The following is a 14893-nucleotide window of genomic DNA, read 5'->3' as shown; positions in this document are numbered from 1 at the left end:
TCGATTTATTAGTACTAGGGCATGCCCGTACTATATATATATCTAAAATTATATCCCCCCCCTCTATTTACATGAAATGGTTTGGTCCATTCGCAAAGCCAAAGCGGACGGCTTGCGAGTACGGTGACAATCCCCCCCCTCTATTTACATGAAATGGTTTGGTCCAAAGCGAACGGCTTGCGAGTACGGTGACAATCCCCCCCCTCTATTTACATGAAATGGTTTGGTCCAAAGCGAACGGCTTGCGAGTACGGTGACAATCCCCCCCCCCCCCTCTATTTACATGAAATGGTTTGGTTCAAAGCGAACGGCTTGCGGAGTTTGGTAAAGAAATCGCCATCGCGTGCACAAACGCGCAGGAAAGCGAATGAATCGCAAATTAGTTTTAATTAGTTTTAAAACATAGTTTAACGGCAACATAGTTTTCCAACGTGAAATAAATGAATACGCTCTCAAATGTGCCGTCCGAGGCAGAGTCTGTTCGCCACGTTCGGCACACGTGATAGCTCGCTGCTCTCTGATTGGTTGAATCGTTTTTTGGACATAGCTCGGTAACTACTTCTCCGATTAATATGAAACCTTGAAAAGGCACATCCTCGGGTCCCCAGCAATATACCTGGCAAGTTTAAAGTATATCGGACCCGTGGTTGTCGAGAAACAGCGGTCACAGACATACAGACATACAAACATACAAACATACACACAGAGATTACTGGAATTATAGATAGATTACCGGCGCGGGCTTTTTCACTGGCTTTACTTTTCCATAATAAATCCTTGTATTATTTTCTGTATATATCTGAACGCAGTTTCCTGGGTGTTTGATTTTAATAGATAAGGCGGCGGGGGGGAGCTCCGCTGTGTCCGCCATTCCGCGCGTTTAGTTTAAGTGTTCGATTTGGAATCCGCTATTGAGTTTTCGCCTCGGGAGTGTAAGTCTCGCAATCGGCCATCCGTAACTGTGGTGTTAATCACGGTTGCGTGACAAGTGGTGTCAGGAGTGGGATTTGAACCCGTCGGACAATTTTTTTTTGTCCGCGGCGAGACATCGACACGGTCGGGCGTGCATTGCGCCCGACGTTCGAACGCAAAATTTTTATAGGCGAGGCGGAGAAATTTAGTAATCAATTGGGCATACGGAGCGCGATATCGCGTCTTCGTCAAATTTAAATTGTGTTACTGGAATTGAAATAAACTAGGGCATTGCCCGTACTATATCTATATCTAAAATTATATCCCCCCCCCTCTATTTACATGAAATGGTTTGGTCCAAAGCGAACGGCTTGCGAGTGGTGACAATCCCCCCCCTCTATTTACATGCAATGGTTCGGTCCAAAGCGAACGGCTTCCGGAGTTTGGTAAAGAAATTACCATCGCGTACACAAACGCGCAGGAAAGCGAATGAATCGCAAATTCGTTTTTATTAGTTGTAAAACATAGTTTAACGCCAACATAGTTTGCAAACGTGAAATAAATGAATACGCTCTCAAATGTGCCATCCGAGGCAGAGTGTGCCCGCCACGTTCGGCACACGCGATCGTTCGCTGCTCTCTGATTGGTTGAATCGTTTTTTGGACATAGCTCGGTAAGTAATTGTCCGATTAATATGAAACCTTGAAAAGGCACATCCTCGGGTCCCCAGCAATATACCTGGCAAGTTAAAAGTATATCGGACCCGTGGTTGTCGAGAAACAGCGGTCACAGACAAACGTACAAACGTACAAACGTACAAACGTACAAACGTACAGACAGAGATTACTGGAATTATAGATAGATACGCGCGCGGGGAACGACCTTCCGAAAAGCGGATGTCGGAGGTCGACGAAATGGAGGTGCGTAGCGAGGCCTCCGTCAGCGTTGGGAGTGAGCCGGAAATAGGGGAATTTGATGCAGAGGTGAGCCTTGGAACCTCCCTCGTCCCGAGCACCACCCCCACCGGGGAGCCGGGAACAAGTGGGACGGCCCCTAGAGACGACCAGGCTTTAATGAAATTTTTAAAGGAATTAATGGATGCTCAGAGTATTAAAATTGATGGGCTGGAAAACAAAATGGGAAAGCAGATGGGAGACATGAACGCACAGAGTGAGCGAGCCAGTCGGGGAATAAATGATAAAATTGACGGGCTGGAAAATAAAATGAGTAAGGAATGTAGGGAAGGAATGAAGGGAATGAGTGATCGATTGGAGGAACAAATTGAAGGGATGGAAAATAAAATGGAGTCGCAGGGGAAGGAATGGAGGGAAGGACTGAAGGATATGAGTGACCAAATTAATGGATTGAAAGGGGAAATGAATGCTCAGAACGAGCAATTGGAGAACAGAATTAATGCCCAAACAAAAAACATGGAGGGGCAAATGGATAGATTGAAGGAGGGTTTGAAAGAACAGATCGAAGGGATGGACAGCAAAATTGAGGGATTGGAGGGAAAAGTGAATGAACGAATGAATGAACAAATGAAAGAGAGGAATGAAGAATTGGAAGGAAAAATTGGGGAAATGGCACAACAGCTGGGGAAACGAATTGATGGCATAGAAGGGAGTGTGCAAAACCAAATTACGGACAGACTGGGGAAATTTGAGGGTAAAGTAGAAACTCAAATGGGGGAGATGGAAAAAGCCATCGGGGTGGAAATTGAATTGAAACGGGAAGAATTAATGTCAAAAATAGAGGAGGGCGTGACCCAGGCTGTCCAAATGGGGGAAAAGTTGGAGGGTCAGATTGGTGCCACAAATGCTCGAATTGATAAAGCAAATGGGGGCCTGGTTGTTTATCGGGACCGTGTGGATGTCACAACACCCCAACCGGGGGATGAATTTGGAATTGTGCAGCACCAGGGCGGTGGTGCGGAGCAAGAGGGGGTAGAGTTTTTGGGGGTCCGTGCAATGGAGCCGGACCAGGTATTTATTGGGGATATTGATCAAAGCCTGGCGGGGCCAGGAATGATTTGTGGAAATGATGATGATGATGAGGATGATTTGATCCAGCGGCTGGAGACCTGTGACAGTCCCATGGAGGTAGAGCTGGTTCAGGCCCAAAGGAGCCTGGGTGATGAGGTGAGTTGGTCCGAGGAGGTGGTTGGAATGACCGAGGGGACGCTCACTGTACACTGCTATTTGGAAACAGAAGCTCCAAAATTGGACAACCAGTTGGGGGAGTGTGTTGGCTCCGGGCTGGATTTGGATCTTGGAGGATCGGGAGATAGAGCTTCTGGAGATTTGGTCCCTGTAGGGAATTTGGATCAACTGCAGGGAGGGGCAGAACAACCGGTGGTAGAGGTTGTTCCCTGCAGCTGCGGTTTGGCAGTGGGAATGAAAATTTGTAAAATAAAATTACAATGGGAAATTGATTTGGAGCAGCCATGGTGGGGATTGGTCCCCGGGCTGCGGGATTTGGACATGGAGAGGTCATGGGTGATGGCCTCGGGCAAAAGTTGCCCCTTTCAAAATTTGGGTATGCCGGCCAGCTGGGGGGCTGTGATGGCGAGATTTGGACGTGGGGTCCAGCCTTGGGTGTCGAGGTACGACCTGGGTCCCACGGGGGGTCTGGTGGAGTGTGGCGTCCCTTGTCCGTCGGGGCGCCGTCCGAGCCGGCGACTCGGGCCGGCAGGGTCACCGGACCCTGGTGGGGGTTAAGACCTCCAGGGAAGTCCGAGGTGGTTTCTCAAGCCTGGGATGGCAAATATTGAGGACCACTAGGGGGAGGTGTTGTGGGTCGCGCTTTGGTGGTGGCACTGCGGACGGCCAACTTGGGACTGATGTGGTGACCACCCGGGCATGCGGCCTGGCACTCTCCTCCAGGGACTCTGGGACAACCAGCATGTGGTGACCTGGCATGGTGGTTGGTCTATGGACGCGGGTCAAACCGAATGGACAGGGATGGAGATAGCCTGCCGGACAACCATTGGGGCATCTGTGGAACGTGATGGTGTGAGTGACCTTCCACAGATGCTCCGTTATGATTTATGGACTCTCGGGTTGGGAAGAGAGCCATGGGGATGTGAATCGGGAGATGTGTAACGAGCCGAGCATATGGGCCATGCTCGGCTGGCATGTGTATGGCAAAGCATCCTTCTTTGGTGAGGTTAGTGAAATGTGACAAATGGTTGGCATGGGTAATCTGTGGGTTAGATGGAAATTTAAGGGTGGATTTTGAAATGCCATGGTGGACACTGTCCAGTGACACCATTATCAATCCGGGTGTGCTAGACCAGAGTGTTGGAGGCTGGGACAAAATTGATAGGGTAGAAGGACACAGCCTTCAACTGGCTACGGGGGCAACGGCACCAATATTGGGACGCGGAGTGGTGAGGATGGAGTTGGGTGGCCTGGAGGTCAGCGTGGTTGTGTGGGTGGCGGGGGTGTGCGATCAGTGTCTGTTGGGACTGAGTTTCCTGGTGGAACATGACTGCCAATTAGACCTTGGGCGTGGTCATATGTGGTTGGGCACCGAGAGGCTGCAGTTAATGGGACTGGGGGATGACGAGGAGGTGCAGGGGACGTGGCTGGAGGTGCCGCGCACTGTGACCGTGCCTCCCAGGTCCGAGAGAGTCGTGATGGCAGAGTTAGCAGCAGGTGCTCAACCCATTGGCCAGCTGGGGCTAGTGGAGTCGTGGTCCTCGCAGGGGACGGAGGAATTAATGGTGGGTCGCACCCTCGTAGACACCCGTGGGCCTATGCTGGCAGTCAGGCTGCTCAACTTGTCCGACAGCCCCCGCACTATAAGGGGCGGAGCCATCGTAGCCAAATGCAGTAGTGTAGTAGAGGTCACCGGAGGAGGTGGATCCACATGCTTGCCAGTACAGCCGGAAGAAGGGAAAAATTTGGGGAAATGTGATTGGTCAGAGGGAGTGCGGGACATGATGACACGCTCTGAAGAGGGCCTAACATCGGAGCAGGTAGAGACGTTGCACAATTTGGTTGGTAAGAACTTGGGTGTTTTTTCTCTCTCCCCCGAGGATGTTGGACGCACGAGTCTCGTCAGGCACAAAATTAGTACTGGCGAGGCTCGGCCTGTTCGCCAACCGCCGAGGCGGATCCCTTTCGCTAAGAAAGAGGAGGCAGAGGAACAGGTGAGCAAAATGGAAAGAGCCGGATTTATCGAGCCCTCGGTGAGTCCTTGGGTGTCACCCATTGTGCTGGTGAAGAAGAAGGACGGGACCACTCGGTTCTGTGTGGACTACCGCCAGCTCAATCATGTGACACTCAAGGACTCGTATCCCCTGCCAAGGATCGATGACACCCTCGATGCCGTTTCAGGCTCAACATGGTTCTCCACGTTGGATTTAAAGAGTGGTTATTGGCAGGTGGAAATGGATAAAGAGGCGAGGGAGAAAACGGCGTTCACCACAGGAAAGGGTCTCTGGCAGTTTGTCGTCATGCCCTTTGGATTGTGCAATGCCCCTGCCACGTTTGAGCGTCTGATGGAACGTGTTTTAATTGGCTTACCGTGGCAGACTTGCCTCGTCTATTTGGATGATGTATTGGTCCACGCTCCCACATTTGAACAGGCTGTCGAAAATTTGTCAGACGTATTTGGGAGATTAAGGGGTGCCGGGTTGAAATTAAATCCGAGCAAGTGTGAAATTTTCAGGAGGGAAGTGACTTACCTGGGTCACGTGATCAGTGAGAGCGGCGTGGCCACTGACCCTGGAAAGGTAAAATCTGTAAAAGAGTGGCCCGCCCCTAAAAATGTAAGGGAGGTCCGAGGATTTTTGGGCCTCTGCTCGTACTACAGGAGATTTGTGGCAAATTTCGCGGAAATTGCAAGACCTTTGCACAAATTGACAGAGAAAGGAGCCAAATTTGTATGGTCAGAGAGCTGCATCGAGGCATTCAGTCACTTAAAACAACGTCTGGTGGAGGCCCCAGTTTTGGCATACCCGACGGATGATGGCAATTACATCCTGGACACAGATGCGAGCCAGGAGGGATTGGGAGCTGTGTTGTCACAAATGCAACAGGGAGTCGAGAGGGCTATTGCGTATTACAGTCGGGCACTTTCGAGGCCCGAACGAAATTATTGCGTTACCCGCAAAGAACTATTGGCCTTGCTGTCTGCAGTTGGACACTTTCACCCTTACCTTTATGGGAGGGAGTTTGTGATCCGAGTGGATCATGCCTCCTTGCAATGGCTCCTTCGGTTCAAAGAGCCGGAGGGACAAATTGCAAGGTGGCTTGAGAGGCTGCAGCAGTATAATTTCACTGTGCAACATCGGCCTGGCAAAGCACATGCCAATGCAGACGCTCTCTCTCGGCACCCCTGTTGGGAGGCACAGTGTAAATTTTGTGATAGACAAGAAGCCAAGGATCCAATTGGGCAGGGCCAAATTGATGCATGCCTATATGCAGCAAAAGTGACCAGGCGAACTTTGCCACAACCCCCACAGGAATTGGGCGATGTGAATTGGCAAGAGAGTCAAAGGGAGGATCCTGTTTTGGGGCCCCTTTTTCATTGGCTAGAGGAGGACAAAAGACCCTCTTGGGAGGAGATTGCTCCACACGGAGCCCAGGTAAAGGCCTATTGGGCACAGTGGCAGATGTTGGGGTTGAAAGAGGGCTATTTGTTCAGAAAGTGGGTGACACCAATGGGTGATGTAGCTTCCTGGTTGATAATTGTACCCAACAAATTGAAGGAAGTGGTTATGGGGCACGTGCATGGGACTAGGACAATGGGACATTTGGGCGTGGCCAAGACTTTGTCCAAATTACGGCAGAGGTTCTACTGGGTGAATTCGGGCAGAGACATTCAAAATTGGGTGAGATCCTGCGACCTCTGCCGCGGTAAGAAGGGACCCCCACGTGCGCGCAAGGCCCCGCTCCAGGTGTACAATGTCGGGGCACCGCTCGAGCGGGTGGCAGTAGATGTGGTGGGGCCCCTGCCAGCCACCCGCCGAGGGAATCGGTACATTATGGTGGCAATGGATTACTTCACCAAGTGGCCAGAGGCCTACCCATTGCCCAACCAGGAAGCCCGGCTGGTAGCTCAAGTTCTAGTTGAGGGATTCTTCTCCCGATTTGGCGTCCCCAGGGAGCTACACACTGACCAGGGCCGGAACTTTGAATCTGCCCTCCTGCGTTCGGTGTGCGAGCTCCTCCAAATTCATAAGACCCGGACGACTCCCCTTAGGCCTCAATCGGATGGGATGGTAGAGAGGTTCAACCGGACACTGTTGACACAATTGGCCCTCTTTACATCTGAAAACCAACAGGATTGGGACGAGCACCTTCCCTTTATATTGATGGCATACCGGACCGCCCAGCATGCGACCACTCGGTGCACCCCCGCCTTGTTGATGTTCGGTAGGGAGATGCGAGTCCCCACAGATTTGTTGATGGGACCGTCACCAGGGGAACCGGGTGAGCCAACTGTGGAGAGCTATGCAACCAATTTGAAAGCGAGCATGGAAAAGGCTCATGAGTTTGCGAGGAAGCAAATTGGCTTGGCTTCTTCGCAGATGAAAACGCGGTATGACGCTCGGGCTCACACACCTCGTTTCCTTCCCGGAGACCTTGTTTGGCTCTACTGGCCCCGGAGAAGGAAGGGGGTGTGCCCAAAACTCACTTCACCTTGGAAGGGCCCTGGGGTGGTGCTTCGGCAGGTGACTGATGTGGTGTTCAAAATTCAGATGGGCCCGCATACCCTTCCACAGATAGTTCACGGGGATAGATTGAGCTCCTACATGGGTCGGGAGGCTCCGGAGTGGATTGGAAGGGTGAGGGGGAAATTAGGTGTGGTGGATGACACTCTTGAACCTGACCAACCTGCAACTACCTGCACTTGAGGTGAGTGTTTTGAGGAGTACTGTCCCAGGCTTCAGGACTTGCTTTGGAAATTGGGGACATGTAAATTGGAGTTGGGAGGCGGGTGAGAGTGATGACATGGCCGGTGAGGGGATGGAATGGGAGCCACAGTGTCTTGTGGGTGGCGTATGTTTTTGTATTGTAGTTAGGTGTTTTGATGTGGTCGTGAGAGTGGAACCTGGAGAGTGAGTGATGATTATTGGAGATAATGAGGGGTGATACTTGTGCTTTTGGAAATGTGCTTTTGGAAATGTGTGATGGTTTAAATGTGAACTGGGGGATTTCACATGTGGCAGGCCATGGCAAGCCTTGTAACACCTTTTACACCAAGAATTGTACTGAATTGTGCTGAGTTGTGTGGAGAATTGAATGGCAGCGGGGGAGGAAGTGTGTTTTGGGGTCTTGTGGGTGGGGAAGGTGTGTGTGTCCGCAGGTACAGAGCAAGCTCTGAGGAGCGATGCCTGCGGGCCCCCCTCTGCGGCAATTACCCCTGGCAGCCGGTGGTAACTGGAAATTGGAGCTCGTCGGTGGAGGGTCTGGTTGGGCGCCGCGGGGTGAGGAAGTCCCCCGGTGACCCGTGTTGCTGCGCGAAAGCAGGAGGCAAAGGAGCCTGGTGTGTGTGGAGACCCTCACCGGCGAGGTAACGGCGGAAAGGGGCTGTTGGGCTGTCACGGGGCCAAGAGGTAAAGGGGGGGGGGCAATGAACTTGTAAGTCGGTTGACTTGTTTTTGGGACTGCGGGCACCACAGCCTGATGCGCCCCCACCATCTTTTTGTGCGGTACCTCCCCGCTGCCTAGTTGAGGAATGCACACACACGTGAATGACATCAATGCCATGGTCCTGCAGGGGGTGTATTGAAATAAGTGCTTTGTTGATTTTTGAAATGCCTTGATGACCTATGGAATGAGAATGAGTGGTTAAGGGGTCTGTGTTGCATGAATGTGGGCGAAATCCACCGAGCCGTGTCACTCACCTGTAACATCTGGACAGGGCCCGTGGAAATTTAGTGGGATGCATTGGGGATGGCCCCGCAGGTAAGGTTGTGTCTTGTGGCATCCACCGGGGGACGCGGTCTGTAGACCGGGGTATGTACAAAGGTTAGAATTTTGAGTTTTGGAAAGATGGTTAAGTTTTGTGGTTAAGTTAGTGTTGGGTGTTGTTGTTTCCTCCCTCCACAGGAACAACGAAGACAATGTACATACTTGCATGATGGTTAAGGGGTTCAGCATGTTAAGGAAGTGTAGGTAGGTAGTCCGACTCACTTCCCACAGCCCTTCCTGATTTATTTCATAGGTTAATTAAGTGTGTGACAGTAAGTGTTAAGGCTGGAATGGTAGCGCCTGCGGTGAACCTTGCAGGAGCTACGGTTCCAGGGGGGGGGGCTGTGTTATGAATTTGGTAGAGCAACATCTAGAGCTAGGTAGATCTGAATAGGTAGGTATTCGGCTGTCGTGACAGGGACTCTACATGTAATAAGTTCTTGATGTTTAGGCGTTTGTCGGGGTAAGATGTATGATTGTGGACCTACCTGGAGGTTCGAGTGTTAAATAGTGAGGGATTAAAGGTAACGCCCCTGGGAGGCTCACCTAGTAGTCAAACCTTTGTCCATTATGGCACTGCAAACCACATAAACATTAGTTAGGTCCTTAGCGCAACATTAAATAATTCCTTTCCCTGACAATGACTTCGTAATAAATGGGCAGGAAACCAGGCCAAAAACACCGCCACCGTTTACACCTCCAAGGCCTACAAACCTCGCCTGGCACGTGTTACACAAGGACCGCGGGGTCGCGGACGGGGAGCGTGGAGTGGTTGTGCAGAGGGCGTGACCTGGGCGAGCCGGCGAGTTGGGAGGCTTTTGATTGGCTGAGGAGTGCGCCAATGTGACGTCATCGGCCAGAGATATTAGCGACGGTCGGACGCCATTACAGCAGTTCGGAGACAGTTCGTTGAACAGTTGGCAGTTCGTAGAGAGTTCGTGGAGAGTTGGCACTCAGCAGAGGCAGCAGTTCGAGGTTCGTTCGTGGCAGTTCGAAGTTCGTTCGTCGCAGTTCGTTGGCAGTTGGCACACAGCAGGAGAGTTCGTCGGAGTTGGCAGTTGGCACCGAACAGTTGGCACTTGGCTGCCAGCACTCCCAAAAGAGAGTCGAGTCAAGTGGAGTTCGCTTGCTTTGTGCAGCTTACGTCGAACCTTTGGTGCACGGACCTTGTGGAGATCGACCTCGTGTGGAGCCGCTGGCCTGCGTCGGACGCGTGGTGCTTGGAGCGAGGCCTTGTGGAACTTGGAGCGAGGGACCTCGTGGTGTGCGATCGGGCCGAAAGGAGCGGTGTTGGACGGCCGCCACAAAGACGACGAAAGACAGACGAGATAAGGCCGTACCCGCGAATACACTGTGCATAAACCAAAAAGACGTGTTATTTTCGTATTCACCTCCCTCGTATCGTGTTTGATATCTGTTGTGTCTGGGATCCCAATTTAGGCTTATTCGATTTATTAGTACTAGGGCATGCCCGTACGTGGGTGCCCGTTCCTTGCCAAAAAAAAAAAGAAAACGCTACCCGTACGCTCTACCCCGCCCGTACGCCCGTACGCCCGTAAACAAAAAAAACAACGCTCTTCGCTTCCGCCCTTCGCTCTGGGAGAAATAATGCGCATAAGAAATCGAGAAATTATTATTTTCTCCGGAAGAAATCGAATTACGAACCGTAATGGCGCACGCGCTCGGCTCGGCTCGCAACAACGCGTTCTGTGATTGGCTGCCGGAAGTGAAGTCTTCACTGTCCGGAAGGTCGCAAATCGCAGTTACGATGAATCGCAAATTAGTTTTAATTAGTTTTAAAACATAGTTGAACGCCAACATAGTTTGCCAACGTGAAATCGATGAATACGCTCTCAAATGTGCCGTCCGAGGCAGAGTCTGTTCGGCACGTTCGGCACACGTGATAGCTCGCTGCTCTCTGATTGGTTGAATCGTTTTTTGGACATAGCTCGGTAACTACTTGTCCGATTAATATGAAACCTTGAAAAGGCACATCCTCGGGTCCCCAGCAATATACCTGGCAAGTTTAAAGTATATCGGACCCGTGGTTGTCGAGAAACAGCGGTCACAGACATACATACATACATACATACATACATACATACATACATACATACATACATACATACACACAGAGATTACTGGAATTATAGATAGATTACCGGCGCGGGCTTTTTCACTGGCTTTACTTTTCCATAATAAATCCTTGTATTATTTTCTGTATATATCTGAACGCAGTTTCCTGGGTGTTTGATTTTAATAGATAAGGCGGCGGGGGGGAGCTCCGCTGTGTCCGCCATTCCGCGCGTTTAGTTTAAGTGTTCGATTTGGAATCCGCTATTGAGTTTTCGCCTCGGGAGTGTAAGTCTCGCAATCGGCCATCCGTAACTGTGGTGTTAATCACGGTTGCGTGACACTATGTTTGATAGGTGGTGTGACTCGAAGGAGATTGGGAAAGACTTCAACCTTTTACGACAATTGATCTTGGTGGAGGAATTCATACAGTGTGTCCACGTGGACATTAAAGTACATCTGGAGAAAACAAAGTACCGGAGTTGTATGAGGCAGCAACAGTGGCAGATGACTATGCCTTGACACACCGGATGGGGTTCCACAAACCTAACTTCCCGCCTAGAGTTAGCCAGGGGAGTTACGGTAAATCAGGATCGGAGAACAAATTTTCTTGGAGGCGGCCTAGAGAGGACTACGGGGACAAACCTGATACCGCGACTTTTAGGGATCAGAAGACTGAAGTTCCAAGACATACCTATCTTCCGGGGGGCCCGAGGCAGACCACGAGTTTTTCCTCCGGGCCTACTTGCGCTTTTTGCAAGAAACCTGGGCATTTGATGTCCCAATGTCCCAATGCCCTGAAAAGGAAAAATCAGGAGCGGAGTCAGACTAGTGCAACTCCGAATGCGTTGGCCAATGCGAGAAATCGTCCTTGGAGGACAGTGCCTTGTGAAGGTTCCCATGCCAAAGTTATGGCATCACAGAACGACCTTGTCCAAGAGGGTTACAAACCTTTTATTTCCGAGGGGTTTGTGTCACTGGATGGGGACTTAACTAACCAGAGACCTGTTAGGGTATTGAGGGACACAGGAGCACATCAATCTTTGATGCTTGAGGGCATTTTGCCATTGTCGGAGAAGACGGTTAGTGTTCTTTTACAGGGGGTTGGTGGCTATGTTAAAGCTCCTCTTTTTGTCATCCATTTAAAGTCTGATTTGGTGTCAGGACCGGTCACTGTGGGGTTGCAAGCCCCTCTTCCTGTAGAGGGAATCTCTTTTATTATCGGGAATGATTTGGACGGTGGTCGAGTTTCTGGTAATCCGATGTTGGTTGAAAAGCTCAGTAGGGAAAATAACAGCACAGTTAGAGCAGGAGATTCCGGGTATCTTTCCATCCTGTGCAGTGACTCGTGCTATGGGTCGGAAGCGCTCTGAGGAGAAGGAGAGGGAAGGCGATGTGGATTTGGGTTCCATAGAGGTATTGAAGGAAAAGTCTGGAAGAGGTAATAGGAAAGAGAGTGACATCAAGGAACCTAAGGAAAAGGTGGCATCTGGACCAAAAGAGGAAATGGAGTGTCCGCCGGAGACATCTGGGAACGAGGCTGAACAAACGGTGCTGGTCCGTAAAAGACTTGTTGAAGAACAACACAGAGATTCGGAGCTCCGGAGTTTGATTGATAAAGCCGTTACAGAGGAAGAGGCTATTAAGATACCTGTGGGTTACTTCATGAAAGGGGAAATACTCATGAGAAAATGGAGACCACTGGAGGTGCCAGCAAATGATGAGTGGAAAGTTCATTACCAAATTGTGGTGCCACCGCCGTACCGGAAGGAGATATTGAGTTTGGCACATGAGACACCTTTGGCCAGGCACCTTGGAGTGAACAAGACATGTGACAGAATATTGGTACATTTTTTTCTGGCCAGGATTGCGACGTGATGTGGCGGAGTTCTGTAAATCTTGCCATTCTTGCCAGCTGGTGGGAAAACCTAATCAGGAAGTCGCATCCGCACCTTTAAAACCAATTCCAGCTTTTGAAGAGCCATTCAGCCGAGTCATTATTGACTGTGTCGGCCCTTTACCTAAAACTAAGGCTGGACATCAGTATTTGCTGACCATCATGTGCGCTTCCACGAGGTTCCCAGAAGCAGTGCCTCTTAGAAAAATTACTGCGGCAGTTATTGCGAAGGCCTTGATTAAATTTTTCACTTTGGTTGGCCTACCTAAGGTCATCCAGTCTGATCAGGGTTCCAATTTCATGTCAACGCTTTTTCAGCAAGTGGTACACCTGTTGGGAGTGGAGCAAGTAAGATCAAGTACTTACCATCTCGAGAGCCAAGGGGCCTTGGAAAGGTTTCACCAGACATTGAAGAACATGATCAGAACGTACTATTTTGAATGTGACAAGGATTGGGATGAGGGAATACCCTTATTGTTTGCTACGAGGGAATCTGTTCAGGAGTCATTGGGATTCAGTCCTTTTGAACTTGTGTTTGGACACGCAGTGCGAGGACCATTGAAATTGGTGAAAGAACAGTGGCTACAGGAGGAGTCGCAGTCAACAGTGGTAGAGTATGTGTCAACGGTTAGGCACAGATTGGCAAAGGCTTGTGAAGTTGCGAGAAGAAACTTGAAAGTGACACCGGATAAAATGAAAGTGAGACATGACAAGAAATCTCAGATAAGAAATTTCAGTCCTCAGGACCGAGTGTTAGTGTTGCTTCCTGTTCCAGGTCAGCCACGCGAGGCTAGATATTTTGGTCCCTATGCAATTGAAAGGAGGGTTAATGAAACAGATTACGTGGTGACAACTCCCGACCGACGGAAAAAGCGGCAGCTGTGTCATGTCAACCGACTGAAGAAATATTATGAGAGGAAGCCTGTGGAAAAAATGGTTCCTGTCGTGCCTGTAGTCGGGGTGCAAGAGAATCCAAAGTTAAAACTCTTCACCGATCACAACCCCTTAACCTTCATTCAAAAAAATTAAAGATAAAAATCAGAGGTTGATGAGATGGAGTTTGGCTTTGCAGGAGTTCAACTTGAAAATTGAGCATGTAAAGGGCAGGGACAATGTCGTTGCTGATGCTTTACCCAGAGTGAACTAACTTTGAAAATTCCTGAAGGGTGTTTGGAAGTTTTGTTGCTTTCTTCTGGGGAATATTAATTATTGTTGCTCACGTGAATTGATCATTTGGGTGTGAGTTTTACTTTTGTTTGTTAAAAAGGGTTTTTGCATGAAAAGAAAGTTTTCACTATGTTCAAACTTTCTTTCTTGAGGGTGGGGAGTGTTACGGATTTGTCACTTCAGTCGTTGTGGTTTTCATCCACTGTAAGCATTTTTGGTACCATATACTATTATTGTTATCGTTTAAGTGAAATGGAGATAACTGTTTTCAAAAGGTGAAAAATTAGTGTTTTAAAAGAAACCGGAAACCGGATCGGGAGAAAGCGGAAGAGGAGGAGGAAGCGAAAAGCGGAGCAAAGAGAGGTCGGGGAGAAGAAGCCGAGCTGCTTTGAGGTCTTGATCAGACGCTGGCGAACGTGGGTCACGAGCAAACTTTGGTTTTCCCGGGAAAGGGGTTCCTGCGACAGAGTTGTGATCGCAGGGACAGATAAACCTGCGTGTCGGGTTTTGCAGTTTAATCCGGAGAGAATCGTTGTTGGAGAGCAGGTACGCCTCCATTACGGGCCCGCCCACCATTTCGCCTCGCTCCCGCCATTTCGCATCGCTCCAGCCTTTTTACCTCGCTCCAGCCATTTCACCGCACCCAGCCATTAGCCTGGTGTGCGTGTGTAACGTGGATTTCGAGTGGGAAGTTGTGGTTCGCCGTTTGGGAGCCGTCGAACGTTCATACCTGAAGGTGTGATTTCCCAGTCGCCTTTTGGGTGCACCTTTGCGCCTCTTTGGCAGCGTTGACTGTCAGCCGACCTGGATTCTGGTCTCGATACGACCTTTTTCTTGCGATCACCGGAGCGTGGATCGACTTTGGCTTGATGCCGGGACAGAGACTTTGGGGAATGTTCTTTTCGCTCACTTGGAG

The 14893-nt window shown here is 50.1% G+C and overlaps 1 protein-coding gene across 2 annotated transcripts in view; it reads left to right on the top strand.

The window, feature by feature from the left end:
• The window catches only part of SMURF2 (SMAD specific E3 ubiquitin protein ligase 2), a 102910-nt gene that overhangs the window by 58577 nt on the left and 29440 nt on the right, over positions 1-14893 (top strand). The window lies entirely within an intron of this gene.

Source organism: Myxine glutinosa, chromosome 1 (assembly GCF_964187855.1).
Source record: "Myxine glutinosa chromosome 1, kmMyxGlut1.1, whole genome shotgun sequence".
NCBI lineage: Eukaryota > Metazoa > Chordata > Myxini > Myxiniformes > Myxinidae > Myxine > Myxine glutinosa.
The sequence above is the reverse complement of the archived record's forward strand: the minus strand, read 5'-3'. Positions and strand labels throughout refer to the sequence as shown.